This window comes from Centruroides vittatus, unplaced genomic scaffold, assembly GCF_030686945.1.
Source record: "Centruroides vittatus isolate TY-2023 unplaced genomic scaffold, ASM3068694v2 contig_575, whole genome shotgun sequence".
Lineage (NCBI taxonomy): Eukaryota > Metazoa > Arthropoda > Arachnida > Scorpiones > Buthidae > Centruroides > Centruroides vittatus.
In genome coordinates, this window is record NW_027122344.1 from 1,797,584 (window position 1) to 1,815,200 (window position 17,617).

At 30.9% G+C, this 17,617-nt stretch overlaps 1 protein-coding gene across 8 annotated transcripts in view; it reads right to left on the reverse strand.

Moving 5' to 3' along the window:
• Positions 1-5,902, reverse strand: part of LOC136979043 (CLIP-associating protein 1-like) — a 196,749-nt gene extending 190,847 nt beyond the window's left edge. For 6 of the 8 annotated variants that reach the window (XM_067274926.1, XM_067274923.1, XM_067274925.1 and 3 more), the window contains exon 1: positions 5,761-5,902. The gene's annotated coding sequence lies outside the window, so the exon portion shown is untranslated. The other 2 variants (XM_067274920.1, XM_067274921.1) reach the window with 2 other exon arrangements.
• Between the last annotated feature and the right edge of the window lie 11,715 nt (positions 5,903-17,617).

The following is a 17,617-nucleotide window of genomic DNA, read 5'->3' on the forward strand; positions in this document are numbered from 1 at the left end:
ACACATTCATTGTTTCATTGTCATTAACCAACAAAAAAGCTTCACTATTTAAAGGATTATGTAAGAAGCTAGGATGCCTAAATGTTATTAAATAATTAATTATGAAGTACCAAAGTTACAATAAAGGACATTAACAATTACTGGGTTAATAAAAGCAATGTTGGATACAGGATTGTCAATTGTAATGCATGTTACACCAGCAGAAACAATTATTACAGAAGAAATCCCACAATCTATAAAATTCTCAGAAATGACAAGGACCATAAAGATCCTATGAGAGTACCTGATGTATATAGAATCTCAATCACTGACCAATTCTGATTGCCTCTGTAGTCAGTAATCACAGATCATATATTGATGCAGCAAAGCCTTCATTGATATTTAGACTTAAAAAGCATGAATTTTACAATTAAGAAAGAAATGCACTCCATAGCTTTAGTAATGTATGCATTAGATAAAGCAATATCAATAAATTGGGAGAAGGCAAAGATTAACAAACCATTGAGAAACAGATGTAGCCTCAAATACATGTAAGCATTGGAAACGTATACATATAAAAAAAATAAAATCTATGATCCATTGGTTCTTCTTAAATTCCTTAAAATGAATAAATTGTTTAAAGACCAAGATGCAGTTTCCCTGGCCTGGATATCATTGTATGAGATCGTTAGATTGATGTGATTGCACATATAACATGTAATAAATGTAACTGACAATTATAAGTTATCTTCTTCTTCTTCTTCTTCCTCAGCTTTTCCCACTCTATGTAGGGTCGCTGTTTCTGATGAGTCGTCTCCACTGCTCCCTGTCTTGGGCTGCCTCCACATTCAGATGCCTTTCTCTCAAGTCCTCCGCCACAAGATCCATCCACCTTTTCCGCGGCCGTCCCCGCCTCCTCTTCCCCCCCACTGTCATCTGCATAACCCTTCTTCCCACATACTCTTCTTCCCTTTGTACCACATGACCAAACCACTTCAACCTTGCTTCCTGTATCTTTGCTTCTATGTTCGCAACTTTCACAGTCCCCCTCACACATTCATTTCGGATGTGATCCCGTCTCGTAACCCCACACATCCAACGGAGCATCCTCATCTCCGCCACCTCCATCCTTTTGACATGGGTTTTCCTTAAGCTCAGTCTCAATAGCATACAGCATAGCTGGTCTCACCACCATCCGATAAACTTTCCCTTTCAACCTAAGCGGCACCCTTTTATCACACAACACACCTGACATATCCCTCCAATTCCTCCAACCAGCCAGAATCCTGCCTGTCACCTCCTTATCCACACCTCCATCCTCAGCCATAGTTGACCCCAGGTACTTAAAGGTCGTGACTCTGCGGAATACGTCTCCCCTCAACTCCAGATCACTCTCCCGGGCACCATCCACCTCCCCACCACACATATAATTGAGCAGGAGTAAAACAGAGTATAAGTTATCTTTGTGGATTTTAATTTTAAATATTTTGGCCAACCATAGAGTTACATGTGAGTAAAATTCTATGAGACACTATGTTTAATCTACTGTACCATATTCCATTATATTTAAAAGAGCAATCTAATCTATCAAACAGTCTGATGATCTTCAAATAAGTCCAAAAATGTTTGCTGATAAATATTGAAGTGAAATTTTTGCTAATTTGAGAAAGATTGCAGTTTATATTTGTGTGTAAATATTATAATAATTATTGTACAAAAATATTCAAATATTAAATATCTAAATGTGTATTGTATTTCAAAATTATTGTCAAATTAATCAAAAAATCTATAGATGCATCTTAGAATCAATAGCAATATTTTAAACAAATAAAAAAGTGAAAATAAACAAAAAAAAAAAATAAATTATGTTTTAGAATTAAGAAAATACAGTAGAGTACAATCTCGATAATTCAGCCATTTACTAGTTCAACACATCCAGTAATCTGACAATAGTAGACTCAGGTATTATTGGCACTGTTGCCAAGTCATAGACAATCTTCCCATTAGTTAAAACTTCACTTCCCACAAAGTCCAAACACTTTCCTCACTAAATATGGAATGATATCAAGCCCAAGCCTAGATACTTGGGCTTGATATCATCATTAAGCTTGGATGTGATATTAAAGATTGTTATGCTTGACATCTTAAGTTACTCAAAAACAGAATAGCACTTATAACACAATACTATATAAATATGAAAATCAGTCCTCTAATATTTCCCACCAAAAATACCTCCCACTAAATTTAGTAGGAGTCCCTCAATTTGGCAAAACTGTTTACCAGCAAAGGCAGAATTCTTGGATGTTTTGATCAGTAGCCTAACTTGTTTTGCTGCATCATTAACAGTTGACTCCAAGCTGTAAAAACTAATTATGCGCCATTATGTTAAGATTACTTCCAATAATCTAGAAATCTTTAACCAACACTGCTCTGGTTCCATATATGTTAGATTACCAAGACTACTATATTTAATATTATTTAAAATCATAGTATTTCTTTGAAGATTCTTAATTATATAACAGCACTTTTAAAAAATGTTCAAATAAATAAATGTATAGTTATTAATTATCTAAGAAAATACCTTTCTTTCATTCACAAATAAATCAGTTATAATATACAATACATTATTTAAATTCAAAGTGTTGAATAAAACTTTCAACTGAATGAGCATTAACAATGCTGAAAAATTATCAACAACATGAATATAATCATAAAATAAATATATATTTTCTGTAAAAATTTTACTTTTTTTACAATTAAGTTTGAATATGTAGGCCCTATTGTAAGTTAACAAAAATCATCTAAGAAAAACATAATTATAACAAAGTTTTATAGGATTTAAAGTATAAATTCATATTTATATATGAAATATTATATTGTAACCAGCGGGTAGGCCCGGCGTTGCTCGGGCAAAAGTAATGATAGCAAAGATTAAAATTATTACTTTATAGTCACAAAAGAAAAAAAGTAATTTCATCAACAAACTAAGTACAGTAGAGCATCGATTAACCGACTTATCGGTTAACTGACCGTGTTCTAGCGGGCAAATTCAAATGTTCGCTAGTGATGTGGCGCTACAATATTTGGTTATGTCTTGGCTACTTTAATATTATTTTTGTTAAATTTTTGCATGTTTTAGCTGGCAGCACTGGCTCGACCATGAAAGGGAAGATAGTATTTAAACCAGGCCTAATACACTATACTAATAATGTATTTTTTCATACTTTTCGGTTATCCGACCAACCCCAGTCCCCAATTAAGTTGGATAAACGATGCTCTACTGTATTTCTAAAGAAAGGTCAAATTTGAAAATCGAATGTTCTAATATTGTTCGATTTTCACGACATGTTCTGATTATATTGTTCAATTTTCATCAAATGTTCTAAAGAAGATAGGTCAAGAAAAACCGAACTAATGTGTTTGAATTTGAAAATTGAATATGTTCTAACGTATTACTCTTTTTCTTTCTTTCTTTTTTTTTTCTCCAGCGCCGGTAAATCTTGCACATCACTTTCTCTTGTTCTCCATTGTTACGTAACACTTCCATTGTTGATGGAAGTGTTAAGACTTAATCCTGTCCTCTCCCCCGTGGAGAGGTATTTCGAAAAATCCCTTCTTAGTGTGCGTCCTCGTGACGTACTCTGTGTACCAAATTTCAACTTTCAACTCCTAACCGTTTGGGCTCTGCACTGATTATTATTATTATTATCAACTCGTCTCGATTATATATATAGATTAGCATGTAAATTAATTCAATTTTATTAACAAAATATTTTAAAAATTTATCATCTATTACATAAGATAAAATGTATGAATATAAATCTATTTGATTTTTTTTGTTGTCAACTTAAATAATATGTTAACCACAAATTAATCCTTATTTCTATATTAGAAAAAAAATTATATTTTTGGAAAATATGATAACATTTAAAAATAAATTCATAGTAAAGAAATATTTTAACAAAAAAATAATTATAGACTTCATTTAAAAGTAATATTTTAAATATTTTATTTTCTTAAACCATTAAATTTAGAACACAATAGAGTCCTGCTAGTCCGAACACCACTAATCCGAAGATGTTTCAGTCGGCGGAGAGAAAATTTTTTAGATCGCAAAATATACATTTTTTGTATTTTCCAGCTGAATTTAAATGGTATTAATGGTACAAAAAGATTTAAAATTCTACAACAAAAAAAAAATTGTATTTTATTGTAGTACTATATTAATACTGTACAAAATTAATAAATCAGTGTTTTACATGGCCTATTAAAACAGCAGATATATACTATACTTACACACAAAAACAGAAACAAAAGTCATTGACGGTGTTGGATCTATATAAACCGGACCCGTTTTACTGCTTGCTTCTGCATTATTTCAATTATTTGACTAATTTGAACAGGGCTTGGTCCCAATTAGTTTGGACTAGCAGGACTGTACCGTATTTGTAAAATATTAAAAAAGAAAAGTAAAGTAAATTATTAATTTTTATTATTAGGTCATAGAATAATTTAGATGGGTTTGATAAACTAATAATACTTAATTGTAAGTCAATAATACAAAACCATACATTTTAAATGTAATATAAATTTCGATAATTAAATTATTACACAATCTTTAAAATACTTATGGAAGTATTCCATTAAAAATAATGAAGTTTTTAACCTTTATTTAAATTAACAGATATTTTATATTGTAAATATAACAATAAATAACTGTTATTTAATTATGCACAGTAAATTATTTCACTTTTCAAAATTAATTGAATAAATTAATCAATTTTGGTATAGAGTACATTTTAATCTGAAATAAACTAAATATTCTAAAAAGAAGAAATTAAGAATGATTTAATTAAAACAAGCACTTCTTTCATCATTAATAATCTGGTTAAATATTATAAAAAGCTAAAGGATAAATGATATCAATTTAATTCCTCGAAGTACTGTACAAATTAAACAATTTTTATTTTCATTCAACTAAAGTATTCATCGCTGGTAAACTATGATAATTTTAGCTGTCTTTTAATGAAAATTATCATTATAATAAATTTTCTGAGTTAAAACCTCGATAATTTCCTAATATTTAAAAAAATTTTAATACATTTTTTCTTATTTAAAATATAAAAACAAAAAAAAGAAATATCAGTGTCACAATCATTAATAAGTAATGTTAAAAATCGCGATTTGTTCACTCAATACTCTTTAGAATATATTAAAAAATTTAAATAATAATTTGTTGAATTTCTCACACGAAATAAATTATTTATGAAATGTTCCATTACAGCCCAAAGTGATCCGCATATATTGTAGGCAGTCGCTTTCTAAAGTAAACAGCACTTACATAAAAGAATATTCATTTGATATAAACCTATTTATATACATTACTTACAATATTTGATTAAATTCAATCGTTGCTGACGGATCAAACACGAAAATCTCCATCGAAAAAATATAATCTTACGGGAATAATAACCGTAGTCGGTCAGTATATCTAATCTATTGAACGTCTTGGGTTTTGTTTATAAATCTATCGACCATTGATAATGCAGAAGACTGATGTAACCAATGATTTAAATGTGTCTTTTTTTTGATAGATTGCCTATTGAAATTCTGTACAAATCCGTCTAACGAAGCGATACGAACCTTTTTTGTTCTTTCTCTAACGGTCAGTGTTTTCGTCTGCCGACCGTACTTCCTCGCCCGTCAATATAAACAATTATGCTTTTAACTCGTATCGAACGATAACCGGTAAATAATTATACGTTTATAATTTATACTTACGCAAATCTTTCTATATATTAAAATCCTATATATCCTTCTTATTTACGAATCCCGCATCCTATCCCGCGCTGTGCATCGCTACATAGATCGCGTGCAACGATAAACCAATCGCTGCCAAATGACGTCACAAGGGCTTGGCTATTCCAGCGACTCCATTGCTCGAAACCGGCGAACGCTGGCCTAATTTTCATTTCGTCGCTCGGTTATGCGGTTGGCCATACAATAGAAAAAAAGGGCATTAATCAGTTATTAAAGAGATTTAGATGGATTATAAACGAATTTATTAATCATTCTTACTATTAAGGAGTAATGACCTAATAGATTATTTGCGGTATAAGCTTTATTCAGGATGTTATTATGAAATGAAAGGAGGATATTTGTTTTGTTTCGAAATCAAATATCTATAATCTACAGTTTAAAAAGCAAATATATATATATATATATATATATATATATATCGCGGAGATAATATTTAACATATTTTCGCTGTTATGATACTTTTTATCGCATATTTTTTACAGTCGTTTTAAAAGGTTAATTATATACGCGAATTAAGTAACTTGTAGAGTAAGTCATAAATAGCCGATCGGAAATTATTAATTCATTATTTATTAGAAGGCCAATCACTTCGGGAAACTAACGTGACTAACCCGTTTCGTATTTGTTTTTAATCGCCATAAATTACGGCGCCCGAAATCGGACTAGGTTAATAGTTTGAGAGAAAGAAAAAAATAATAATGAATGGATTTTTAATAAGGTGAAAAATGGCGGGTCAATCTTTTTCTTGTACGATCGCCAATTATAAAACTAGAATATATGTAATTAATCTAGCTTTTATAACGAGGTAAATGTCTTTAAAAGAGATTAGCTGCTAAGATGACGAGACAATTAAAACTATTCAAACAAACAGAAACAATTTATTAGTTTTTATAATATGCTATTGGGTTCAAGGACGGCTTTCGTGTTAAATAGTGTAGCTTATGTTTCTATAAGAAAGTTTTTTACTGTCTGTTAACTTCTTATTTTAGTAATTTAGTTAAGAAAAGAATTAATTTAGAAAAGTTTACTCGGATTATGTATTTTTATCTATAGTTATGCGACTCGTGAAAATACTTTTTCATTTGTTGATAAGATTCCAAAATAAAAGAAACTTTATAGTTATTACAGAAATGGTCCAGATTAAATATCATTATTTTGAAAAATTTTATTATTATATTATATAAATATTGTTATGTTCTCTATGATTAACATATATTAATCCTCTGATTTAATAAAGTCTCTCGCGATTATAGTTTGTCTTCAGCAGGTTTATAAAATCTATTACAGATTGAATATAAGCAAAATCAATATCATAACAAATTGTCTGAATATTAAAAATAAATGAAAATTTCAATCTTTTGATCTCTACAGAGATAAATATCTACATCTAGATGGAAATTTTTTAAAAAATTAAATTTTATTGATTTTTATTCTGTAATTTTCGAAAGTAAACCGAATTGTATAATTTATCAAAGTACTACATTTACTTAAATGTATTTATTACTTTAAAGTATAAATTTACTGTTTTCTGAAACGATTCAAAAGTAAAAGTACAAACTTTTGTAGAATTTGGTATTTTTTGCTGTAATATAGGCTGTATTAGTTGATTGATCTTAGGTTTTTTCCAAATCGTGTCATTACTTCATATAATTCAGCAAATATAAATAAATTATTAATATATATATATTATAATATAATATATATTCTGCATATTTTTCTGGAAGTAATTGCTGTTTAATTCATTTTATTAGAATTTCTATAGAGGTAAAATTTCTATGATAATTTTAAAAAATGTCATATCGAATCGAGATTGGTTGCCATTTATCAAGAATTGATTTAAATTGGGTTCCTGTCGTTGTGTGATTTGAATGAAATTACAGAATTTCTTCTCAATTTCCTTGGTCAGAAAGGAATTAGCCTTGTTGATTGTCATCTCTCAAATAATATAATAGACCATAAATTACAATGTTAGTTTATGGGAGCTTCACAAATTTGAATGTACAGTTTCACATCAGGGTATCAAGCGCGTTCATGCGAGGACAATATCTCTTGATTTTGATTGGTTCTGCTCTTCATATGGAAGCATGAAATATTTTTATATTAATAGGCATTTATGGTTGAGAGACAGCCTAATTACTACTGTGATCGAAAAGTATCAAGAACGGTTCCTTTAAATTGCAAGAGGGCACTGTCGACGTTTTTGCGTTGCTTAGTACGACTTATCGACATCGAGAAGAAATCCTATGTCATCATCTGTTTTCGTTTGTAAATAAACGCTGGTTTTGTGCGTAAAAAATTTTTGTGCCGGCGATTTTTCAAAATATTGCTGAAGAGTGTAATTGAGTAAAGTTCGTGCATTAAATTGTTTTCGCAACGGAATTACTGCTACAAAACATTGGAAATGTTGCAAAAGTATTTGGTGACGATATTCTATCCAAAACAATAGTTTTCGAGCGGTACAAGATGTTCCTGGAAAGCAAAGAACGCGTCGATGATGAACCACATTCTGGTAAACCATCCAATTCACCTGATGAACAACACGTTGCTCGATTCAGAGATTTGGTCTCAATGATCGTCGTTTAACAATTAAGGACATTATTGAACATGTTCCAGTATCATTTGGATCTTGTCGTGCAATTTTAAAAGATAATTTCGGCTTGCGGTACATCGCTTCTCGAGTTGCCCGAAAACGTTGATTTTTTTTCCAAAAACAACGTGTTCGAATTGTGAGGATATGCTTTCTCGAGGCGAATCGTTCTTAAAACACATCATTACGGATGATGAAACATGAATCAACGCTTTGACACAGAAACGGCTTAACAATCGAGTGAGTGGCGCTCGAAAGGTAAAGCTAGACAGAAATGACCACGTCAAAAAGCAAGGTCGTGTTGACTGTTTTCTTCGATTGTCGTGGTGTTGTGCATAACGAATTCCTTTCGACTGGACAAACTGTCAACACAATATATATATATATATATTATATATATATATATACGCTCAAATAAAATATATGTATATATTTTATTTGAGCGTAAACGCAAAACGCTCAAATAATATATATGTATATATATATATATATATATATATATACATATATATTATTTGAGCGTTTTGCGTCGTCTGCGTGAAGCAATTTCGTACAAAATGGCCTGATTTGTGACAAGAAACCGCGTGGATTTTGCACTACGATAATGAACCTGTTTACAATGCTCTTGTTGTTCGTGAATTTTTGGTCAAAAATTCAACAAATATGGTTCCGCAACCTCCGTATTCACCCGATATGGCACCGCGTGACTTTTTCCTGTTTCCTCGACTATAATTTCCGTTTCGTGGTCATTGTTTTGGGTCGATTGATGTCATAAAGCAAAATTTATCACGAAGAGGTTTCACGAAAATGACTTTATAGCATATTTCGAAGATTGGAAAAAGCGTTTGCATAAGTGTATTTCAGTGGAAAGGGACTTCTTTGAAGGGGACGAATTAAATTTTGATGAATAAATTCAAATTTTGGATTTTATTGAATTATTTCCAATATTTTTTGGTCACAGGGGTATACTAATTACATAAATTACTTTGAAGAATCGGTTAATTTTTCTGTTACTAATGTTAAAGAAAATTTATTTTCACGTTGCATTTTTAATAAATAAATGACTATTTTTTGACATTAGTTATAATTGAATGTTTATTCACTAAAAATAATTAATAATATATAATTAAGAAATAAAACAAATGTGTTATCTATTGATAAAATACTTAATTTTAATGGTGCTACATAGAAATTTAAAAAGTGCGTATTTTATAAATTTCATTAACATGCCACATTATGAAGATTTTTATCATTACATGAGAATTCTCAAAAATTACGAAGTAGTAATGTGATAGAATTACGAAATAATTACGATCTTAAGTAACTATAGTATTCTCGTACATGTACAGTACAGTACAATTATTTGAAGTGTTTTATTGGCTGAAGTAAGTACCATCGTAAATAATTCGTATAATATTCCAAAATAATTTCGGAATTGCGACTGCATTCGAAACCTCCTCGTTATATTGCCATATTGGATTTTCGGCCAAATTAACTCTTTTTCTGGACAACCGTAGCCGTCTGGCCACCTCTGCTTGGGACTGGTCTGCCTCAATTCTACTGATTGCTCTCCATTTCAATGCGTCATCTAAACGATGATGCAGCGTCATTTTTAAAAAAATTTATTGACCTGACCACAATCACTACTCAAAAACAATCGAATCGCAGTTTCGTGGAACTTTCATTTTTTCTTTGCTTCTTGCATGCATTCTTTGGTTGACACTTCCAATTGATATGATAATTTAACTCGTCATGCATAATATATAACAAGGCAGTTCAGTAGGAGCCGAAATAGGTTTTGCAAAATGCATGGGAGCCGCAGTTCTGTACTGTCGTGGCGGATAGTATGGTAAGGCGCGCGATTTTATTATATAATATAAATATAATATAAAACAAATATTTAATTTTTGTAATAAACATATTTTCATAAAATTATAACAATAAAATTGTAAAAATAAGAATAAAAACAGAAATTAACACTTTCAGCAAGAGCCGCATGTACTCAAAAAGAGCCGCATTTGCCCATGTCTGATATATAATGTTTGCTGAATATAACAGAATTATTCTTTTCATCAGTTATCACAAAAAATTAATTTATAAAATTTCTGTATGGTTATGTTAAAATAACCAACAACTTTAATAAAAACATGAAAACGCTTTTTGGAATTCAAATTATACATATTTGGTGCAAAGATAACAACATGGTTTATTAAAACGTTTCCTTTCCTTTGCACACTTTTACACAACGAGTCAGAATATTCTAGCTTGTTGCCTTTACAGAACACAAATGCCACGCCCTCTTGACTAAAAGGAAAATGGTGGACGTGTATTCAATTTTTTTCTAACGTAGTGTTGCTACAGCTACTCTATGTAGTATATCCTAACTCACTGGCTTCAACATACATACTGTATATATTACCTACCAGTGCGGTCCAGAATGTGGAGCTGGGTTTACAGAAAACTTAGAGGTCCGTAGTAGCTTCTATCTCTCAGGGTCGGCGCGCCAAAAATTGCCGCTTGAGATGAGCCAAGTTTATGACATCCTTTATCGCAGTTGCTAGTAAGGTAAGGACAAAGGAAAGGCATTAACACTTTTTCTTTTTGTAGATATGTGACAATAGAAATGAAGTTGTTTCTAGTATCTTATTTGCAATTATTTATTACAGATAGGAAACGAAAACTATTCTCACAAAACTACAAATGTATAAATGCAATTGTAAAGAGGGAAACATTATGTAAATCGACTTGTAATATCGTCGAAATTTTCTGTTCAACCGATAATACAGTTAGTTAGGTTGACCTTTCCTGCACCATTGTTGAGCGTAAATCATTTTTATCTATTTTAATTTTGAGAAAAATCGTTCTCCACTAACAACGGACACGGGAAGATTTAAAAGAATTCTCAATGATATGAAAACATTTGGAAAATTTTCAATTAATTTATTTTTGTCGTTATAATTTAAAACTTTTAGTGGTGATATTTTGTTTTTTAAAATATTTCTATCAATTAAAAGTGGATTGAATAAATTGAAAGGCTCTATATCGGAATTGCTATCGACCGCCAATCCCGTATGTAAAACCCGACAATTTTTTTTAAAAATAACTGCAGAATCTTTAAAGGCTAACAGTGGAAAACCAAGTATTAAATAAATTTCAAGAAGGAAAATTTTTCTTTCTTGGAATTTATACAAATATTCACTTAATAATTAAAAAGCTTATTTCAAAGTTGGCGAAGTCAAGAATTGTTATATCTTCTCAATCGTAGGCTAATCATATTGTTTCTTTTTACGCTCAATTCTGATTCGAGGTTCGAGCTCGAAATCTGGAGATATTTCCATGGCAATAGCTATTTCTTTGGCACAACAGAGCATTTTTTACATTCCATTGAGAGGACATTCCCTAAATATGAACTAACGCTTTTTAAAATTCTGATGCATTTTCATAAGACTGTATTTGAGCTTTTCAATAATTTTGATACTATGTTAATTTTAGGTAACACTTCGTATGAAAAAACTACTCCGAAAAAAATTTAATCTCTATCACTCTGTTTATTCAAATAAATTTCTATAGGTGCATCATACTTCTATAGGTTCTTCTAAATTATATCTCGTTTGTTTTAATGCATCCATACAACTTTCTCATCTCGTATCACTTACACTTTTTCTGGTTAATATTTTTTAAAACACTTCATCTGTTAGAGAAAGTTGTAAAAATACAAACACTTCTTACACCGGTGAAAAAATATTAATGATTTCTTTATAAACTGCCGCTATATCACTAACAACAAGGTTCTAAGAATGGCTTGAACAGGGAACAAAAAAAGGCTTCAGGATTTTGATTTAAAATTCGTCTTTGACACCGAAATGGGCATCTTTTGCATATACTTCATTATCGTAGCTCCGTCCACGCATCTTTTCAATTTTTAGGACTAATAATTCCTGTTCTTGCAGTGTTGCATATTCATATACTGCTTTTCATTCATAATAAAATCCAACAAGGAGTTGCGTAATTTTCCTGGCTGTTATGAGTTTTTTTTTAAAAAATAACTTTTATAATATTAAGCACAATAATTAAATGTATGGCGCCATCTATTAACATTTTTTGTTCTATTAATAAAATCTTTCTATATTTTTAATTACCATAAAATTGTAACTGGCTTAATTTATAGAAGTTCAAGGAATATATGTTGACGTGAATAAAACAATTATATCTATAATCCACAGATTGAATAATAATAAAGATATTTTTCAACAATACAGTGGAACATCGCTTAATGAGCATAATTCGTTCCAGTCTTATTCGTAATGCGAAACACTCGTTAAGCGAAACAAGTTTTTCCATAGAAATTAACGTAAAATACGATAATGCGTTCCACGCCGAAAAAATTCTCAAATGTTTTATGTAAAACGTTTATTCAAAAAAATTATACAATATTACACTGTTAAGAGCATGAATCATCATCATCTTTTTTTCTAACGCGGAACGAACCATCCTGGAATCACATTTCAATTCGCAGAAACAAAAAAAAAAAAAAAAAAAAAAAAAAAACACAGCTAATATGTTTGATAAACACTCCGAACGATATGCCAAATTCTTGGGTTATGTAAAGGCTATAATTAAATATTAGAAATTAATTAATTTGACTAGAGGTAGGCAGTTATGTTTCCATCTTGTATTAAATTTAATAATTATAAATAGTTAATTTTTAATTCAGACATTTCTAAAATTTAATTTGGAATCGGTCATTAAATTTAATGACCCAAGAATTTGGCATATCGTTTGGCGTGTTTATTATATAACGGGCTATGGTTGTTGATGTTTATAAGTAATATGTGTGAACTCAAGTTCGGAAAAATATGTGATCGCAAGCGACAGTAAGATGCTAGCGGAACGAGTGCTAAACACAGACTGATGGAGCATGCTGCATGCGCACAATTCGGGACTTCTCTCCTCATCACTCGTTATGCGAAACATCGCTCTTTAAACGAGGCATTTTTTTACAATTTGTTTTGCTCGTTATGCGAAATACTCGTTGTGCGAGGTGCTCGTTAAGCGAGGTTTTACAGTATTTCTCAAAAGATTCGTTTTTCGTATTTTTTGTCTTGCTTTGGCTTTATTAGGTAAGTTTATTTTGTGCATACTGTAAAGACCTGTTTCACGTGCACGAAATTGCAACAGAAAATACGCCAATAACGCTGACAAAAAGGTTCTGATCATCCCCGTGAAAGGAAAAAACTCGGCCTGTTTGAATCTATCTTGTCTCAACTTTTCCGTCGCGGTAAAAATTCGCGAGTATTTGATTAATTGCATCTCTTTCGGTTGATAATTTTTTGTGTTTTAATAGATTACGCTAACAACTGCATTATTTATTTTTTATTTATTTATGCATACTGGTTTCACCCATAATGCGGGAATACGAACTTATAAAAAAGAATTACAGAGATCAATATACAACAGTAAAAAATCACCGCGATTTTATAATGAATTATTACAGAATATAAATACACAAATACAAATTTCTCAAAACCGACAATAAATAATCAATTAAAGAAATTATTAACATAAATCAAAATAATCAAAATCACGGAGAGAACTATCCGGAAAAAATTCATAAAAATAAAGTATATATAATTACACCCACCTAAAAGCAGAAGAATCGTTAATTATCACGTCAAGCAAACTTCTTTCTTTCTTTCTTGAATTGGTTTTATATGGAGTGTATGGCTGTTAAGCACTGTACTCCGAAGAGCCGGCCGTACAGAATGGCCAATGCGCACGCGGGAAAAGAATGCCTTCCAGGAGGATTTTTGAGGGAAACTGACCCCTATTCAGGCATCATTGACGTGGAGAAAACCCAGAAAACTACGCTGCTAGCCCGCCCGAGCGTGGCGCGAACCCACGACCAAACTCCCAGTTTTTTTTTTCTTTGTAACTCTTTTCGCGCAGTGGGCACTAAGAGGGCCTCTTATATCAAGCCCGTTATGGGTTTGGCCAGGCCCACAATGGGGCGGCCGGGTGGTGAGGACGGGGACCGACATATCCGGACGGACCATTCCCCGAAAAATTCCTGGGGATTATACGACCCGTCAGGATTCGATCCCGGGTCCCCCAGGGCGGCAGGCTGCTAACCTTGACCGCTCCCAGTGTTCAGGGTCTAGTCCACTCAAGTACGGGGACGAAGACCGCTCCCAGTGTTCAGGGTCTAGTCCACTCAAGTACGAGGACGAAGACCGCTCCCAAGATTCTTAGGGTCGAACACACATTTAAAGGGGGGAAAATGACGCCACCTACGAGAGAACCAAATGATTCCAAATATCAAGCAAAACAAAATTAAGCGCCAACTATTCAAATGACCAACTGAAAAAATAATCATAAAGTTATTTGAAAAATAACTTAGCTTTTTGGATAAAAAAAAAAATAACTCAAAATTATACAAATTACCAATTAGGTCTAGAAATCTTTCATAAGAAATTGTAGAAACACCAAAAGTACTTTCACGTAATTTTGAAAAGTTAACACATTTAGCTATCGCGTGATACGCATCTAGAGACTGATCTCCTTCGCAATATATGCAAATATCTCTGCAATAATTCTGCAAAAAATTAAGAGAATTACCTTTCACTTGCATTAAAGTAGAACTACATTAGAAAAAATATTATTATTGTAAACAAAACTATCAAAAAACGATTTATAAGTATCTAAATAATACTTATACCAAAAATTGTAAGAACTTAAATGAATACATCTATTCAAATCCGAAATATACAACTGCATTAACAGCAAGTGCTTTCTGAATGTTGGAATTTATTTTGGACAGAAATAACCATGTGCTTCCGTAAAAATTTGTCATACAAATTTAATTACTGTACCTACTTTATACTGTTTTTGTCTGTGGTACTGTCACGTAGCAGACTACGTGCAGTATTATATTTCACATGATTTATTTCACAAGTTTTATGTTAGCAAAATAAATGTATTTTATATTTGTAAAATCGTAACTTATCATTTCTTGTTATTCTCTATATACAGAATTCTCCTATATAAAACACACAAAATTTGGTCTCCCTTAATTAGAAATTTCATGTATATTTTTAAGTGCTTAGTTGTGAAAACTTAAATTTGTAATGAAGTGCAGTATTTTTAACCGTGCAAAACACGTGTATATTTGAGTTCGACTCGGTTCAGCCATAGATATCAATCGGCAAAATCAGCCTCCATGCTTCCCAATGGAAATGTCTAATTACGGTTCTGCCAAAGATGAAAAAGTTTATGAAACCTTCTTAACTTAATGCTACATATACATATCGCCTTCAACCACTGAAAAATCTTAAAGTTGTTATCTTTTTACATTTTTTGTAGAATATAACTACAGTAGAGCGTCGATAAGTGGAACCAATTGGGGACTGGGGTCCTTCCAGTTAATGATTTGTTCCAGTTTCCGACTTTGTACGAAAAAATACATTAACCTGTCCGATGTTCAAATTTTTCTCCGTTGCGTATCGCTTCCTGTTGAATTTTTCTCCGTTGCGTGTCGCTTCGTGTTGAATTTTCGTCGATTTTAAGCCTAACGAAAATTTTTATAATAATCATCGAGGCTATCGTATCGTTAAAAATTATTTCTGCATTTTGTACAAACAAAATAAATATATTGAAGAATATAAAAAACATGAAAATTATACTTTAGAAGTAAATTTAGTATCAAAAACATTCGATTCAGCACGACACAGTCCGACTGAAAATCGTTCCACTTTCCGGCCATTCCACTTACCGACGTTCCACTTATCGACGCTCTACTGTAATTCATAAGTACAGAAAATCTTCAGAAAGTACTGTACATAAAAATCTTCATCTCGACGGCCAGATGGCCGAGAGGTTAAGGTTAAAATGGCATCCTGCCGCTTTAGAGAACCTGAGACCGATTCCGAATGGGTTCGAACTACTCCAAACATTTTTTAGTGGGTGAGTCGTTTATATATCGGGCGCCGTCCCTTACCATAAATTGCTCTTGCCATCCATCGGGTTTTGATGAATAGCCCCGGGAGGACAGACTTTTAGTTTCTTCTCCGTCTATCCTAGTGTGGACCTGACGAACCCATCCATAATGAGCTTACTAAAAAGCTCCTCTTAGTACCCACAGGACGGAAAGAGTTTAAAAAAGAAAGGAAAACATTATTTCACAAATATCTTATGTACTTAAACTCTATTTTTTCATATTTTTATAACCTTTAAATAAGTTTATAAATAACTTTATGAGCTTTTGTAGTTTGATACTCACAAAGATTGTTTACAAATTTTTAATTACATATACTGAAATACTATATCAATAAAAGGAGATAAAGTCTATCAATTAATAGGCGGATACAATTACTTTTTATATAAGAGATATGTTTTAATAATTTGATGTTATTTCCTTATTTAAAAAGTTTGTTTCATTATAATTATTTTTGTTTCTAATTAAATAGAATATAAACTGTAATGATTACGCAAACTTAATCGATTTGAAAATAATTAGATTTAAAATTTTTAAAAATGTAAAATCATTATTTAAAAGTATTAAATTGAATACAGTATTTGAATTCCAATTGGTTAGACTAGGAATTGAATAACTTAACTCACAATGAATATAAAATTATATAGGCCTATTTAATGTAAAAAATAATAAAAATATCATAAATTTTTTATTGCGCTCTTTTAAAATAATGTATTTTCTATAAATAAATAAAACGAATGTTTATCTGCTTTACATTATTCAATATATTGAACGTCTATAATATCTATATATATATGCTTTCAATATATCAAGTAGGATTTTTTATCTATATGCATTAAAATACTTATTTATTTTGAATATATAAATATCTGTATAATTTAATTTAATTAAAGCGGTTATTAAAAAGATTATAAAATTGGTAAAGTTAGCCGGTTTTATAAAATATATATTTTATATATTTAATAATTTCTTTGAAACAATTTGTGATAAAAACAAAAACAATTCGTATTGTAGTTTACCATGTAAGACATTTTAAAGCATGGCTTAAACAAATTGCTTGGATGATTACTAATACGAAAAGAAAATTACAAAATTCATATTTTCGTACAAGTATAAAAAACTGTATTATTATTTTTTAATTAAATTCATAATAAAATTTGAGTTTTCCCAATGATTATACATTTTTTAAAAAGAAGAATCAAACGTCTTATTTTAATTCAGTTTAATAATTATTTATCAGT